Raw genomic sequence first — 12,185 nt, forward strand, 5'->3', positions numbered from 1 at the left:
ACGCCAGCCAAGCGAGGTATCACCCATAAGGAGTTCAAGTGGCACGTAGTTGTCAACCAACCCAAAACCATAACCGAGTTCCTTAAGCTTGCGGATCGGTTTATTGGGGCTGAGGAGGAAATCAACCAGAAGGGCGAGCAGGCCCTAGAAAAAAGAAAGAGGGATCCAGAACCCCCATCTCAGGGCGACTACAGGAAGAAGAAGGACATAGCTCGGGGGGCGAGAACAGTCCAACCCTCCCGAGCTCCAGCAGTAGAAAGGGATTACACGCCCCTCAACACAAAACCAGATGAGATCCTCATGGTGATCAAGAACGCTCCATACGTGAAGTGGCCACCTCGGCTAAAGGCCGACCCTAGCACCCGGAATAAAAATTTGTATTGTAGTTTTCATAAAGATCACGGTCATAGTATCAAAAGTTGTAAAAACCTCCACGATGAGATAGAAGAAATTATCCGTCGTGGATATTTATGAAATTTTGTATAAAATAATAATAATAATAATAAAGCAGGTCGACAAGGGGAGCAAAGTAGAGACGCTCCCAAGTCCAGCAGGCAACTGGAGCAACCACAGAAGCAGCCCGCCAAGGAGAGACCAGTTCAGGGGATCATCCATGTTATAGTCGGAGGCTCGGTTGAGGCGGGCTGCACCTCAGCAGCAGCTCGCGCGTTACCTTGCAAGACCGGCAAGGAAGGGCAGAACCCTCCAAAGCGACCAAGGACAGAAGACCCCATCTTCTTCACAGAGGACGATGCACGCAGGGTCCACTACCCCCATGACGACGTGCTCGTCATAAAGGTGAAGATCAATGACTTCGAAGTCAAGCAAGTCCTCGTCGATTCAGGCAGCTTGGTAGACATCCTCTTCAAAGCGGCCTTCGACAAACTTCTACTTCAGGAGAGCGACCTAGAGCCCACGAACACTCCCTTAGTGGGCTTTAGCGGGAGGAAGTTCGGCCCCTAGGAAGGGTGACAATACCTGTGGAAGTCGACACCTGGCCTAGCATTGTGAGGCTCAACCACGACTTCTTGGTGGTCGCAACCGCTCCCTGTACAATGCCATAGTAGGTTGGCCGATTACCCATGCTTTACGGGCTGTGGTGTCCACCTACTACTTGGCCATGAAGTTCCCCATGGACTTCGGCATCGGGGTAGCACGAGGTGACCAACTTGAGTCTCGCAAATGCTACGTCGCCACCCTCAAGGGAAAAGCCAAGGTGGCCGACAACCTCAAGCTGGAGCGACCTACGGAGCAGAGCGAGGAGCGAGCTACGCTTATGAAGGAGATCGTCTCTATCCTAACCTCAGCAGAGGACCCTACCCGAACACTTCAGATCGGTGCTTCCATCGAGGAACCCCTGTGATCCGAACTGGTATGCTTTCTACTTAAGAATTTAGATGTTTTTGCTTGGTCCGCGGTGGAAATGCCTGGCATAGACCCCAACATCATAACTCATAAGCTTAATACCAATCCTGTAGTTAGGCCTGTTAGATAGAAGAAACGCAACCTAACCCTATAGCGGTGGAGGGCAGTCGATGAGGAGGTCGGGAAGCTCCTTGTAGCCAATTTTATTAGGGAAGTCCATTACCCGAGCTAGGTGGCCAACCCCGTTCTGGTGAAAAAGGCTAACGGTAAATGGCGCATGTGCGTCGACTACACCGACTTGAACCGAGCTTGCCCAAAGGACTGTTTCCCACTCCCCAGGATTGACCACCTAGTGGACGCTACCTTGGGGCATGAGTTGCTGAGCTTTCTAGATGCCTACTCGGGCTACAATCAAATCAAGATGGACCCAACCGATGAAGAGAAAACTGCCTTCATAACCGAGCTCGGTCTGTACTGTTACAAGGTCATGCCCTTCGGATTAAAAAATGTCGGGGAAACCTTCCAAATACTTGTAAATAAATTGTTTGAGCCATTGATTGGCCAAAAGGTGGAATGTTATGTAGACGACATGGTCGTCAAAACCCAGCTTTCTTGCAACTTAATACAAGTCTTGAACTTAGTTTTTGAAATTCTGCGTAAATTCAATATGAAGTTGAACCCGAATAAGTATGCCTTTGGAGTCACCTCGGGTAAATTCCTGGGGTACATTGTGAACCGGCGCAGCATTGAGGCCAACCTGAACAAAATAAAGGCCATCATAGATATGAGACCACCTCGGAAAGTGAAGGAGGTTCAAAGGTTGAGCGGTAGAATAGCCGCTCTAAGCCGCTTCATGTCCAAATCGGCAGATCGCTGCCTACCTTTCTTTAAGGCGATGAAAAGCAAAGGGTTCGAATGGACCCAAGATTGTCAGCTTGCATTTCACGAGCTCAAAAAGTACCTCGCTAGTATACCATTCTTAACCCGGCCTGAAGAGGGCGATATTTTAGAGTTGTACCTCTTGGCAAGTGACGAAGTTGTTAGCTCGGTACTAATAAAAGAAGTATATCGGGTCCAACGACCTATCTACTATGTTAGTAAAGTGTTGCAGGGAGTAGAGACAAGATACTCGGAGATAGAAAAACTGGCCCACGCACTGGTTATCGCAGCCCAAAAGCTCCGCCCGTACTTCCAAGCTCACACTGTTATCGTCCTCACCAACAAACCTCTGAGGCAAGTCTTACTCAAGCCCGAGGTCTCCAGTCGACTGACGAAGTGGTCCGTTGAGCTCACCGAGTACGATCTTCAATATAAGCCACGGACTGCTATTAAAGCCCAAGCCTTACCAGATTTCGTTGCAGAATGCACTTCCAGCTCCAAAGTCCCTAGGCCGGTTGAGCACGAGGCCCCCAGTTCAGGCGAGCCCGAAGCTCCTAGGCCGGTTGAATCCGAGCACTGTGAGGTTGTAGCCAGTGCAGCATCTCTCATAGTTAGGCCAAGCGCAAACTGGGATGAGGAGCCCTGGATCCTTCACGTTGATGGCTCCTCGAACTAGTAGGGCAGCGGAGCTGGAATAGTCCTACACGGCCCAAGTGGCACAAAGTTGGAGTATGCACTGTGCTTTGAGTTCGCGGCATCCAACAATGAAGCGGAGTACGAAGCGTTGATAGTCGGGCTAGCTCTAGCCAAAGAAATGAAAGCCCAGCACATCATCATCTGCAGTGACTCCTGGCTCGTGGTCAATCAGGTCACAGGAGAATACGAAGCTCGCGAACTAACTATGATTGCCTACTTAGCCAAAGTACAGGAGGCCCTGCTCAACTTCTAGTCATACTTCATCAAGCAAATCCCAAGGTCGGAGAATGTTGAGGCCGACGCCGATGCCCTATCCTGGTTAGCTAGCACTAGTGATAACACCATAAGAACCGTGTACATAGAGAATTTGCCTCGGCCTAGCATTCTCAGGGGGGGCAAAGGAGGTCGCTCTTGTCATTCAAGCAGAGCCGAGCTAGATTGACCTGCTCGTGAGCTTCTTGCTACACGAGACCCTCCCTGCAGTTCACAACGCCACCAGTAGGGTAGAGAGTCAAGCGGCCAAATATGTCATAATAGGCGAACGACTTTACCGAAGATCCTACATGCGCTACTTGTGACCTACCGAAGCCGAGCTCGTACTCCGTGACACTCATGAGGGTCTATGCGACGGACACTTGGGGGGCAGGGCCCTCGCCCAGAAAGCACTATGACAGGGATACTACTGGCCAACAATGAAAGCAGACGCCATTGAACTCGTCAGAAAGTGTGACAAGTGCCAAAGGCATTTCAACATCCACCATCAGCCCGCTGCCGATCTCAAGTATCTCACTAGCTCGTGGCCTTTTGCGTAATGGGGCATTGATATACTTGGACTATTTCCACCAACAACATGCCAGAGGAAGTTCCTAGTGGTCGTAGTGGATTATTTCACCAAGTGGGTAGAAATCGAACCCCTTGTAACAATAACAGCCCGAAACATTCAGAACTTCTTTTGGAAGAACATAGTGTGCCGCTTCGGGTTACCTTGGGTATTGATTTCTAACAATGGTAAGCAGTTCGAGGACATCAAGTTCCAGAACTGGTGCCAAGACATGGGGATCCGACAGAACATCACTTCAGTCGCACATCCTCAAGCAAACGGTCAAGCAAAGGTTACGAACAGAACTATTCTTCGCAGACTCAAAGCGCGCCTAGACTGAGCTAAAGGACTGTGAGCAGACGAGCTACCCAGCATTCTATGGGCTTACTGAACCACAGAGAAGACCGCAACAGGAGAAACCCCCTTCAACCTCACCTATAGCACCAAAGCAGTCATCCCAACTGAGATTGAGGTTCCCTCGCTACGACTGGAAGCATACGACGACAAGGCAAATGAAGACGAGCTACGTACCAACCTCGACCTACTCGACGAAGTAAGGGACCTTGCTTATATTAGGACCACAGCTTATCAACAAAGAGTAGCTCGGTACTATAACGCTAGGGTCAAGAAGCGAAACCTCCGCGTTGACGACCTGGTCCTTCAAAAAGTTATGGTACCTGAGCCCGGCGTTGGTAAGCTTGGACTGAATTGGGAAGGACCTTACCGGGTGAAACGAGTTCTCGGGGAAGAAACATACAAGCTCGAAACCCTTGAAGGGAAACAAGTACCTCGGGCATGGAATATTTTCAACTTAAGGCAATATTACCTGTAACTACTGAATAGACCATGAGTCACTCCCAAAGCCTAAGGGCCAAAATGCCAAGCTAACACGACCTCGGCGCAACAAGACCTAGTCACCTCCATGGCATGGGCAAACTTCAAGGGTAGACTATAAGTCACCCCCTTAGCCTAAGGGCTAAAATACCGAGCTAATTGAGACCTCGGCATCAAAAAAGATTTAGCCACTTCAGCGGTGAAGGCAAAGTATGAAATATCAGAGGCGTAAGCAGCTCGAGTTTAAACCCACGAAGCATAGCTCCTCTCAGTACGATGGTTTAACTAAGGAATAACCAACGAACGCATAGTTCGGGCACACATGGTAATCACTTCGCGGTACACCATAGAGATGCCTTAAATGTTAAAGGACAGCTCGGGCATGTAGCTCTGAAAGCTCAAGTGACGAGATCGCTTTAGCAAAAATAAAGGGAGCACACCATACTTAGAAGAAAAAGGAAGGAATTTCATTACCATTTCAAAAAAAACCGAGCTAAATAGCTCGAGAAAGTTTAGTAGAAGGTAAAAATGGCACAACCGCCCAACAAGGTCTTTTCAAGACCGGGTTTATGGCACCCGGGAGCCACCAGAAATCAAAGCAAAATACCAACGCCGCCAGCTTTAGGGGCCCACCTCCTCCACCTCGTCCTCGTACTCGTCCTCAGGGAGTCAGGCTCTTCCTCCTCTGCCTAGTCCACCGTCTCGGGAGACAGGCCCTTCATGGTGATGCTGTCAAGGTTGAGCCAGGAAAATTTCTTTTGGACCAACCAGCGACAGAGCTTGAATCCGGAGCGGTACGAGCTCGAGCCATACTCCACCTGGAGGTCATGATACTCCTACGAGTCCTTGAAGTCTCAGTCCACTCTCTCTCGCTCGGCCTCCACCATGTTGTCAAAGTTCTGAATTCGGTCCAGAAGAGTGGACTCCAAGTCCCGAACCTGTTGGCGAAGGAGCTCTCTCTCCACTGCCACCCTCGACGACTCCTCTATGTAGCACGCACTCTCTTCAGAAAGCCTGGAAATCTGCACCTCCTGGTCTCGGACAAGTAGCTCCCGGGACTCACTCCCCTTGCGAGTGTGAAGGAGCTCGCCCTGAGTCCGGTCGAGCTCACCCTGGAGTTTCTGAACGATGACCTTCTGGTTGCGAGCGTCACCAGAGTGGACGTGTGTCTGGAGGGCCATGGCGTGGATGGCGGTGTTCACCTGCCAACAAGAGACTGGAGTTAGAAGACAACAAAAGGAAGCGAAAGACGAGAAGAAGAGAAGGACCACGTACCACCACACAGTGAGAGGTGGCGAGCATGACAAGATCCCTAGGCTCCATCGCCCCCCACTTAGCGACCACCTCATGAGGGTCTACGTGACCTTAAAAGACAACCTACCCGGACTCAGGCTAGCCTACATGAGCTTCTCCTCGGTCAAGTAGTCCGAACAGAGTAAGCCTACCGATGCCCAAGACAACATCGTTTTCTGAGTTTCGGGGTCCAGCTCAGCCCCGGGGTCCTAGATGGTGCCCCTCCAAGAAGTTGGGAAGGGCCACCCCTTACGGACCACAAAATAATCCTGCTTCTAGGCAGGAATCTTATTTGGTAGTTCGTACAAGAGCTTATAGCCATGGCAGGGAGAGAGGTAGTAGAAGCGCCTCTCCGGTGGAACCCCGGGAGTGGCATATTTTATACAAAGAATATAGGCAAAAATGTCAAGGTTCAAGGGAAGACAGTACTCATAACACAAAGATATAGTCCCAACCATGTTCTGAATAGTGTTGGGATGAAGTTGATCGATGGTGATGCTAAAATGGCTTAGCACCTCCACTATTAAGGGGTGCAGAGGGAGACGCAGGGCAGCCTTGAGCTGTTCTTGGAAGATAACTATATCGTTGAGACCATGCTCCCAAGGGAAGTTTCCAATGGGGAGGCTGTAGACCAGGTCCCCAGGGAGGTGAAAATAGCGGATTAGAGACATGAGTCTCTCCGCCGTCATAGAGGAAGGGCCGAAAGTGTCAGGCTCCCTCCCCCGGGAAGTAGATGCTACATCACCGGAAGTCTCCCAAGCCTCCGGGACCTACTCCCAAGCTCCTCTCGAGCTCGAGGGAGCATCGTCTCCTGATTATCGTCCCAGTGATAGGTATGATATGGGTACCCAGACATGATTGATAATGATTGGGACTCACTGGAAAAGACGAAACAAAGTAAACTGAGGAACTCGGGTAGACTAGATGGATACGCGACCTCAGAATCCGAAGGCTGCAAGATGGCATGAAAGGAAATGAGGCCCAGGGGGTCCTCCTATTTATAGTCACTGTGCCCCCGAATCAACGGCCCAGATCGAGGTAGATCTGACGGTTCACAATCAAGCTGACCGCACGCCTTCTAAAACCGAAATGTGACTGGCTGCATGTATCCCATGATTGAGGTAATGATGGTTGCATGACATCCGGAGTTAAGAGCCACTTCAGCACATTTTTGGTATTCGAAAAGCCAGAAAATCCCCTGATTCCCGCGTAGGCGTTTAATATGAGTAGTCAATCAAGTTTGAATTTCAGTTAAATCAATCCGTCACACTTCATGAACTCCTCGCGTTAAGGAAACACTCTTAGCTCGAGGAGTGGGGGGCAATTGATGGAGGATGATTTGACCCGACCTGCTGAGATGATGACACGTGGACCTGACTCAGCACGAGCAACAGCTCAGCAGCATGGCTTGATCGCGACCAAGTAACGAGTCTGTAGAACAACTCGCTATGTCATAGCTCTCTATAGGGGGAGCTCGCTACAACGCAAGCTCCAGGTCCCCTGAGCTATTGAGTAAGATTGTTTCAGCTCGCGAGATAGGGAAACCAGCTTGCTCCAGCACCTGGGCAGAAGAACTGCCCCGAAGATCAACCTTGATAAGAGTCACCCCAAAGTACTCCTTAGAGCTTGCTATAAAGTAGCTCGCGGCTAAGCAATGCTACACCCTCAGGAAGCTTCTATCTGACGACCGTACTCGTCAGATTACGCCACATCTCTCAACTGATGGCGCAGTCCCTACCCGTTTGACAGTTTACTCCACGTCTCTCGACAGATGGTGGCGTGCCTGTCCCTTCGAAGACGTGTCACTCAGCCAAGCGGGTAGTACATTGTAACGATCACCTGCGCAGCCTTGGTAGGTAACGGCTGCGACAGAAGCCCAATGGCGGTTATGCCTGATTTGACAAGAACGCCCCTAAAAAAGCCTTTTAAGCGGAGAGAATGACTCTCACTGTAATTAGATCTGAACTTGCACTCTTACTTGCTCACGAGCTAATCTCGAGACATAGTGATCTAGCGCGATCTACACTCTTAGCTTTTTATACTCTCTCTTTTCCTCCCCAGCATTCTAACTTAAGCTTCGGAGTATTCCCACCAAACAAATCCCCGGGAATCCTTCTTCTTCATCTTCTCAGGTGTCGTCTGTTGCCAACAAGGAGCCAGTTAGCAGTCAGTTAGGAGTGCCCGGATCGTGCCGCATCAGTCGCGACATGTAAGGGCAGAGCCGGGGGTGGCGGAGGAGAGCCATGACCCCCCTTATGCCTTCAAAATTCTCAACAAATCTATCTAAGTTCCACTTATATTTTAGCCTCCTTACCCATATTTCTTTGCTTTTGACTCCTTCAATAAAAAATCCGAACTCTGCTCCTCTTTGCGTGGCCCGCTTGCCAGCAGTGGAATCGAAACACCTAATTTGACATGGAGAAAACCAGGTGGCTTCGTGGCTATTATATTAGTACCACTCATCTTCTGGTTTCGTGGAATAATTTACTTATAGATTCAGTGCCTTGAGCAAAAGCTCTCTAGTTTCACTGCGTAGATCCAAGATAGAGACATTGAACACCCCTCCCCGCCATAGCGCGCACGCGGGTCCCAACTCCCATCTTCCAACCACACACCCTCCGACCCCGGTGCGTCATGAAGCCATTCTGCCTTAATAAATGGACAAAGCTATTCACCGGTTTTGCGTCGAACTCGATTAAGACGAATCTTATTGCTTTTAGCCATCACAATCATGCGCCAATTCCTCTTTACAAAATTACAACTTTCTGATACATGCTGCCAATTACTCGTTATGACTTCTATCAATCAAATCAATCAATCAAAGTCAAACAATTCTGCTTTCTTATTTTTTTACATCGATTCCTTTGTGTCATTCTCCCTTTGCTAGTTTTAACAATTTTCTATCTGTTGTTTCACTACTTTTATACTATATATTATTTCATCCATGCATACCCAGGAGATGCCAATCATCTTTTTTTCCTAAAATAATGATACCTATCAACGAAGGCTCTTTGTCATTTGCAATCTAATAAAAAAAAAAGCTACCTTTGTTTCTCCATAAAATTAGTATTGAAAGAATATATCTATATATATATCAACGAAGGCTCTTTGTCATTTGCAATCTAATAAAAAAAAAAGCTACCTTTGTTTCTCCATAAAATTAGTATTGAAAGAAAATTTATCACTGGAACTTTCAACTATTAATTATTTCTATATTTTGTTTACCAAAAAAAATTATTTATATATATATATATATATATATATTAGAACTGAAACCACCACTTTTAATATTTTATAATGTAAATGTTAAAGAAAAAAAAGTTTTTACTGTAAATGAGCAAAATATAAATCAAATATATGGGTCTGAAAAATAGTTTATTTTTTTGTCAAATTTATATTAAAACAAATGGAGTCATTGGAAACTTCAGGGGATTGAACAAATATCATCTAATAATATTAATTATTAGATAAATATAGAGTTCATAAAAAATAACAGGCAAGTATAAAAATACATGGATGATTGATACAAATGTGTTCACCTAATTGTGAAGCCTCTTCGAAATTAAAATAGTTCATTGCCTAACTAAGACTTTCAATCTCCACGTACCCATAGGAATGCTCCCCACAAGACATGTCACCCCATCAATAATATAAAAATACATGGATGATTGATACAAATGTTTCTGATGAATAATTCAAATCTAGTCTCAACTCCGGGTGGCAATACAGTCCCAACAGCCATTGGAAACATTTCTTTTGTCCTTAAGGCAAGGTGTTGCCAATGTATCCATGGCTGCAATGGTTGTTGGGATCAGATCTAAAGTCGTTTCTGATGTGTGATTGCAGTGTCTTGTGGGTAGGTTTAGGTAATAGATCTGAGCTCCATTGCTTAGGTCCATTACATGTCCTCCTACATGTACACATGTGCATTTTTTTTAGCCTAAGGACTGGATTTTCAAGTTATTAAGGGGGATATAAGTTTTGTCTGTTTGGAAAAAATGGCCCGAGTTGTTTTGAAGCTTCGTGTGCATGACAAGAGTAATTGTCATTAATATTATTTTAGTTAAAAAGACAAATAATAAAGAAGCTAAATGGGTGACATGTTGTGCAAGAAGCTTCAAAACAGTCCAAGACCGTTTGTTTTCCCAAACATCCAAGTTTGTTTTTTCTTTCATTTAAGGGAGGGAGGGGTTGTTTGTAATTTTCTTCATTCTCAAACTAAAAAGATTCCTGATTTAATTTAAACTTTATTTTTTGGTGGGGGAGGAAGTGGGGATAATGATATCCATATAAAGTTGGAGCTTCATTACAGGTCACTTTAGTGCCCTGATCACCCATTTTTTAAACCTGCTCATTTGATTTTTTATGGTTTCTCCAAGTCTATCCCTGTCTACCATGGGTGGCTGAGGAGTTGAGCTTTTGTAATTGGAGCGCGTCCCTCTTAGAGAGAGAGAGAGAGAGAGAGAGAGAGCTGGTGGCTTCTGAGTGCTCTTACTTTTTGTTTTAAATATGATTATAAGATAATGGAATTCACAGCTAGTCACTATAACTCCCCACTTCATAGAGACCAAGTAAATCCATTGGGATGACAATTACACTTTTATATTTTTAACATAGCAGGACCGTCAAGAATTTTTTTTCCTGACAAGGACAGGACCATTGAGAATAAACAATTTAGAATAAAAGTTACTACTATTTTAATTATGAAGTTGTTAAGATACATACTAGTTAGGGAAATTATATTGTATCTTCACTTAATTACTCTCAACAATCCAACTACCATCAGATTGATGCTGAAATTCAGATGTTGAAGAATACTGATGGATATAACCATGGTTTTAAGAATCGGATTAGATCAGATGGTTGGATCGGAAAAATTGGGAATCGGTTAGGTGATTGGTTTCGTTCTTCCCTAAAATTGGAGTTTTGCCAAAAAAAACGTTGATTTTGTTAGTAAATCGCTGACCTAGGTGGTTGAACTGTTTGAACCGTTCAATGGTTTTGATCATTTTGTATTTTATTTTTATTTTTTAATTTTTTTGTCAAAATGGATCATCCATTCTATTCAAATGATCAGATCAATCGGCCTAAGAACCAGACCCCTAACTGGTTTGTTGTCTGGTTCAGTTTTAAAAATCTTGGATACAACTCTACAAGTACTCGATCGGGACATAAGCTTTCCTTTGGTCACAATTGAGGTTGCAGGAGAAGGGTGGGTAAGGAAGGAGCCCAAAGGGCAACCCCATTCATATGTGTAGGCTCAGTTTGAGAAGAGTACAAATACAATTATATACCAAAAAAATGGTTCAATTAAGCTGTATTTGACTCAAAATTCAATGACCTACAAACTTGTAATGTGATTTTTGTCAATCATGGTCCAGATTGAAAAAGATTTGAGTGAAACTAATTAGAATTAAGAAATGATTTAATCACTTATAATTTAACAATAAATATGGCATTGAATAGAACAACTAGAATGGAGAAACAGGATTTACGTAGGCCTGCCACATATAATTGGGATAAAGCTTAAATGATAATGGTAGTAAACGTGATGATCTAATTTCCTCAGCCAAGATTAACCTAAGTGGGCAATCTTAGGGCTGTGTTTAGAAACGATGCAAATGGAGTGTAAATCCCGGTTCAGGGTAAATTTACACTCTGGTTCACTTTTGCCTGTATTTGGCAATATTACATTTATGCATTAACAAATGACAGATCAATGCATATTTATATTGATAATAAGATGTAAAAGTACATTAATAAAAAAGAAGTAAATTTGCATTCAAGTGGGCTTTTGATTAAAAAAAAAAGAAGCATATGCTTTATTGGAATTCATGTTTGCATCCATTACGACTAAAAGTCTGTTTGCTAAGAATGTAAATTTGTCAGTGCAAAACTAACCCAATTTAACAATATATATGAATCGTTTTACACTACATATTTGCATTCACACTTAATTATATCATTTCCAAATACAGCCTAAAAGAAATATTGGATTTATTGTTGCTCTAAATTATTGCGATTGTTTATCTGACCCCATCATGAAGAGGAGGAATTCACATCTCCGCCTTACAACGCCCCACAGCACATCCCCACCGTGTATTGGAAACATCTCCTGATGATAATACCAAAACTGATGATATCATCATCGAGAGATATTATCATTACACGACAGGGATGTGCTGTGGGGCATTGTGGGGTTGAGATGTGATCTCATGAATAGCATGCATAATTAGATGCATCTATGTTTGTGATCAACCAATCAGACTAATCTTTTGGTCCCCAAATTCCCTTGAAC

This window comes from Nelumbo lutea, chromosome 1 (genome assembly GCF_056320005.1).
Source record: "Nelumbo lutea isolate HS-2025 chromosome 1, American lotus-T2T, whole genome shotgun sequence".
Taxonomy (NCBI): domain Eukaryota; kingdom Viridiplantae; phylum Streptophyta; class Magnoliopsida; order Proteales; family Nelumbonaceae; genus Nelumbo; species Nelumbo lutea.